The sequence below is a fragment of the Aegilops tauschii genome, chromosome 5 (assembly GCF_002575655.3).
Source record: "Aegilops tauschii subsp. strangulata cultivar AL8/78 chromosome 5, Aet v6.0, whole genome shotgun sequence".
Classification (NCBI taxonomy): Eukaryota; Viridiplantae; Streptophyta; class Magnoliopsida; order Poales; family Poaceae; genus Aegilops; species Aegilops tauschii.
The window spans coordinates 6,816,114-6,821,995 of NC_053039.3; the positions used below are offsets into that span (position 1 = coordinate 6,816,114).

Here is a 5,882-nt window from a genome sequence, read left to right on the forward strand (position 1 = left end):
CGCCGGGCCAAGATCCAGCCCGCTCGGACCTCGAGACGATGTACTGCCGGCGCCCGCTCTCTCCACCACCTCGCGCCCTCCACCGCAGGGGAACAACACTGACTCCGGACGCGCCTGCCTTCGCCAGATCTGCCGCCGGGCACGCGCTGGGGCACGCAGCCGCCCCGACATCTTCCACGCCCTGACGCAAGCACTGGAAGGGAGAGCCCTGCCGCCGCCGTCCGCTGGGAGGGGCTTGGCCCGCCTTGCATATCCTTCGCGGCGGCGAGGGAGCGACGGGGAAGAGGGGTCTTGGGTGGCTGCTAGGGTTTCGCCACCCGAGTCGCCCTGGGAGTGATGCGGGTGTCAGAGGCTGACCGTGATTTTGACTGAATCTCTTCTCGGGATGCTTCACTTCACTACGAAAACATCCATGCGAACCGTTGGTGCTATGTTTATGAAGAGAAACCACAAAAGAGGAGTTCCAGATGGAACTTCTGTACGTATACAAGTGCACGGCCAGTGCTTTGCTTCTCCGTTTGGCTAACTCGGAATTCGCTTCATCAGGGGCATCTAAACTGCAATACAGCCTAACTACATCATGAACATGTTTTGTCAAAGCACTGCCTTTTGCATGAGATGAGAAACAGAACAACCGTAAGACAAATTTATACGACAAAAGAGCATGTTTAGCTTGCAGTTCACATCCAGCATGAATCTGTAGTAGCAAATGATTGGAGCAGGTTATAACAGAGAACAGCTTGACAAAGCCCAGGGATCTCAAACTGGGACTCGCAAGTTTGGTTACATTTTCATTTCAGACCATGGCAACCATCAGTAAACCATGGAAAAGACGGCATGCTTTTTTTTCAACAGATCAGGACAAGAAGTAAGATTGTTCTCAATTTATTTACTGACTCGCTATCCTTGCAACTAACAAAAGTAGTTTTATAATGATAGGTTCATAATTACAAGTACGCAGCACACATGAGAAGCAGGACAAAGAAAACCTAGAATTTTGAAGCGGTTCCTGCAAGTCGGAGTCACCCGGGGAAAGAGCATGTCTTCTGACCATCTCAGCTCTATAAAAAACCTTAAAGACACCAAGGGAAAATGTAAGCAGCTGGCAAGAAATTTAATGTCCCACGTGAAATTAGAGTTTAAGATCTTGGAAGCAATTTGTAGTTAACTCTTTAAGTCTTAACTGCAATACTTATACTTCATAAGTTGAAGCCTTTAGAGTTCCTGCTATGATCTAGGGCACAACCTCCACTCATCTACGGCACACAACCACTTGTGTACTAGTGTTTCAATATAGACAAGAGTAGCGATGGATTCCCTAGTGCATTTTTGTTCCGTCTATTTCTAGCGATTGCCAAGCTGAGGATTGCATGTACTTGAACATCTATTAACTCGGTGGACTACGTGGAGATTCTACCCAACTAGTTAGGTGTGACTACAGTATATCATCAACTGAGTTCAATTGTACCCTCTGATGGACAATTCAGTCTCGTTCACTGGATTTATTTCTAAACATATTCGACGGGTTACTCTTGCAAATTTAGGACATTGTACCGTACAGGTATGTGGAGATAATACAACTGCTACTATATATAGCCTGATCTAGATCTCAACTAATAAGGAGTTCACCAGAAAAATCTAATAGTACAACTCTGTATGCTCAGTTCTATTGTCAGAGGTATAAATTGGCATTAGGCCAACGATCTGAAAGTGACAAAAGAGCTAATAAACCAAGTGCTGTTAGGGCTTTTGCAAGGATGCAGTCCAAATTCCAATGGCACTCGACATGTGCAAGAAACTATGTCCAGAAGATATGGCAGGTTTACCTGAGTTATACTGTGAGGAGCTATAGCAAAACGGCCATTGTATTGCTCAATTCAGTGCACAATAGGAGCGATTTCTTGTTCAGCACGTGGCAGGGAAGCAACTTCAGTAGGTACCAGCAGAGTAATGGGGCGACGACAAACAGGGCAATTAGTCAGGTTGCTGAAGGACAGATCCATGCAGGTAGACCAAGGATCATGTTGTACAAATTTCAGGTCTCCATCAGCCAGGGGGCTTGTGTTGTACTCATTACCACCAAGGAACCAACCCAACCGTGTCAGAGAGCTCTGATCTTCAGTTGGCCAAATTCATGCATGCATTGCCATACATCGACTTGGCCACTCTCTCTCAGCAACATTGACACGGCCATGCGCCCGGGGGCGGAAAGCAGCTAGCACCACGCACATCACCCTGTCTGGGGGGGCGCCTCCATCGGCTTCATCAGCCCCTCTGCCTCCTCGACCTCGCCTGCCCTTCCCAGCATCTCCACGGTAGACGCATAGTGCTGCAGCGCCGGCCTCATCATCCTCCTGAACACCTCCCTCCCCTCACCCACCATCCTGGCCCTCGCGCACGCGGCGAGGACCACCGTCACCGCCTTGTCATCCATCTCCCCCTCCCGTCCGCGGAACAGGCCGAGCACCGTCCGTGTGCTGGACAGATGCCGTGCGGGCAATTCGTCGAACAGCATGCGCGCGGAGTCCGGCGGGCGACCCGTGCGCGGACATCGCGCTGGAACGCGCCTCTCCGGAGCGCGGCAGCGTGGAGTGTGACCACCAGCGAGAGAGACGGCAGCGAGGCGGCGCCACGGAGGAGCGCGGCGCAGTGCAGTCGCATGGCCGTAGCCTCGTACGGTGGCCGCTCACTGACTCCGAAGTGACCCAACAGTCCGGGAGGGGACGGGTGGGGTGGCGCGAGGAGAATGCAAGGGAGGAGGAGACGGAAGGGACACTCCGGCGGCCGGCCGGCGTTGAGATCGATTTTGATATAAAGACGAGAAGACGAGGCAGGGCGCCCTTTGGCGTCAAAGAATACGAGGCCCAGGCCCAGGTATGTAGGGCGGGCCCATGTGTGTTCTACGTGCAAGCGCGTGCCAAAAGAAATCCACACAAGTTTTAAAAACTATTCTCGTTTTCTTCATAAAATGTTCATGTTACCAAATAATGATCTAAGGAAATATTCAGATTTAAAAAATTGTTACCTTCAAAACAAAATAAATTTTGATGTGTTTCTAAAAAAGAATGAAAAAAACTAAGTAAAAGCCAAGAAAGTTGGAAAGTAGAATGAAAAAAAGCATTCCCTACAATATGTTGTTCGAGTCGGTATCGAGCGCCAATGGGCCGGCCTAGTCTCCATGCTCCTGTGTGTCACCCTCTTATTTGAAGCATGTGGGGATAACCTTTTTTTCTCTAGCATGTTATTGTTGTCGGTTGTTTTATCTGCGTTGACTTGAGTTTTAATTATGTTCTAGCGGTGTTTTTTCATACATATATTGTGTTAGGCTATTGTTAAAGACGGTATTTGTTCTGATAAGAGAGTGGAGTTGTTTTGTGTGTGGTTGTAGTGTCCTTGCACGTTTCAGCGTCAGTGTCCGTCGACATCCCTTGGGAACTCCTATTTCATGTTGAAAGGATGAAATTGTTGCTATAATGCGGTCCCATGAAGCCCTCACTCGCTCAACTCGGCTCCCTGCTCCTCGTTCACTTAGTTCTTTTTCGCTCACTCCAGTGCTAGCTCAGAAAAAACTAGCCGTTGTTTATTTATTTGAAAAAGGTTGTTAAATCAAAAGATGTTTGTTGATTTAAAGAAATGTTGCAAATTAACAAAACCATAATTTTTAAAAACATTAATGAACTTACAAAATATGAGTGGACCTCAAACAATGTTCATGAATTAGAAAAAAGCTTCACAAATTAGAAAATATCCATAGACTTAAAACATGTGCATGAACTTTAAATACATTTGAAAAATTAAAAATGTTCTTTAATTTCACAAAATCTGCAAGATATTTATTAAGTGTTCATAAATGAAAGTGTGAAAAAAGGAAAAAAAAAGTTGGTAAATTCACCGAGCAAGGAGATAGCTACACGCAGCAGAGTGTAGGGGAGATCGCTCCTTTTTGAGCCGGCATAGTTACGTAGTTGATTTGAAGTTTTGTTCTTAGCCTAGTGAAACTTTTGTTTGTCATGCTTCAAATAGTGTTTCTGTTGTATGTTGCTTAAAAGTGTGTATATGTTGTGGATGGTGTTGGATGAACTATATGTATGTGGAACTCTATCAAATGGTGTTCTTTTTGCCATAGGTGTCCGATAGTGATGGGCTTCATAACAATAACCATGTGTGATGTCAATTTTTTATGTATCAGGAAACACAAACACTGACTGGCTATAGATAACAGCAGTGACTAGTTAGTGACCGACCATTGGACGGCCGATGACTGACAAGTATAGGAGATCTATTGCAGCTTTTTGATAAATAAGAGTGTCAAACCCAACGAGGAGCAAAAGGAATCTATAAGAAGTTTTTAGCAAGGTTTCACTCCAAAATCTATAAAAGTAATTTGATAGGGCATTTGGTAGCAAGATAATGCATAAAATGATAAACAATAACAATAACAATAAAGTGCAACAAGTGGCACAATCCTTACATATGCTAAGGACAAGTGATTGTGTTTCTTATAGTGATTAAAACGCTCTTGAGGACACACAGGAATTTCACCAAGTTTCATTGAGTTACCTTTTGTTGTTTCGATAAGTATTGTGCGGGCAGGCATGCGCTAAGGTACTGCCTTTACTTGGACAAATAACTATTGATCATTATATCCTCCATGTAAGCATTCACAATTACAAGAGAAATAATTAAGATAAATCTACCATAACATTGAACTTTATCTTTAGGATCAAATCAACCCCTTGTGCAACAATTTGTAAACTAGTGTTTAGGTTTCTATCACTCTTGCTGCCAATTATCTACAAACTAATCCCACAATGTCTTCCCCTAGGCCCAACAGCAGATCTTGCGACCAGCTCATGATTCTGGCACATGGATAGCACGTTCCCACGCACCCCTGTCTATGGCTAGTTCTTTGGTGATACTCCATTCCTTCAGATCTCTCTTTACGGACTCCTTTCATGTCAAATTCAATCTACCCCAAACTCTCTTGACATTATCAGCACGCTTTAGCCGTCCGTTATGCACCGGAGCATTGATACGTCTCCAACGTATCTATAAGTTTTTATTATTTCATACTATTATATTATCAATCTTGTATGCTTTATATGTCATTTTATATCACTTTTGGGAACTAACATATTAACCTAGTGCCTAGGAGGGGCCCTTGTGGCTCCGTCTGACCTAATTCCGACGCTATAAATTTTCAAATATTACAAAAACCCCAGAGCGAGACCCGAAATAATTACTCCGCCGTTGCAAGTCTCTAGCCTCTACATCAACCTTACCGCCTCTCTGATGATGCGGATAACCCACAAGTATAGGGGATCGCAACAGTTTTCGAGGGTAGAGTATTCAACCCAAATTTATTGATTTGACACAAGGGGAGCCAAAGAATATTCTCAAGTATTAGCAGTTGAGTTGTCAATTCAACCACACCTGGATAACTTAGTATCTGCAGCAAAGTATATATTAGCAAAATAATATGGAAGTAATGGTAACGGTAGCAAAAGTAATATTTTTGGGTTTTGTAGTGATTGTAACAGTAGCAACGGAAAAGTAAATAAGCAGAGAACAATATGTGAAAAGCTCGTAGGCATTGGACCGGTGATGGAGAATTATGCCGGATGCGGTTCATCATGTAACAGTCATAACATAGGGTGACACAGAACTAGCTCCAATTCATCAATGTAATGTAGGCATGTATTCTGAATATAGTCATACGTGCTTATGGAAAAGAACTTGCATGACATCTTTTGTCCTACCCTCCCGTGGCAGCGGGGTCCTAATGGAACTAAGGGATATTAAGGCCTCCTTTTAATATAATACCGGACCAAAGCATTAACACATAGTGAATACATGAACTCCTCAAACTACGGTCATCACCG

The 5,882-nt window shown here is 44.5% G+C and overlaps 1 pseudogene; it reads right to left on the reverse strand.

Annotated features, from left to right (window-relative positions):
- Nucleotides 1–1,665: 1,665 nt before the first annotated feature.
- LOC120963777 (pentatricopeptide repeat-containing protein At5g15340, mitochondrial-like) lies at nt 1,666–5,588 on the reverse strand (annotated as a pseudogene).
- Nucleotides 5,589–5,882: the final 294 nt, after the last annotated feature.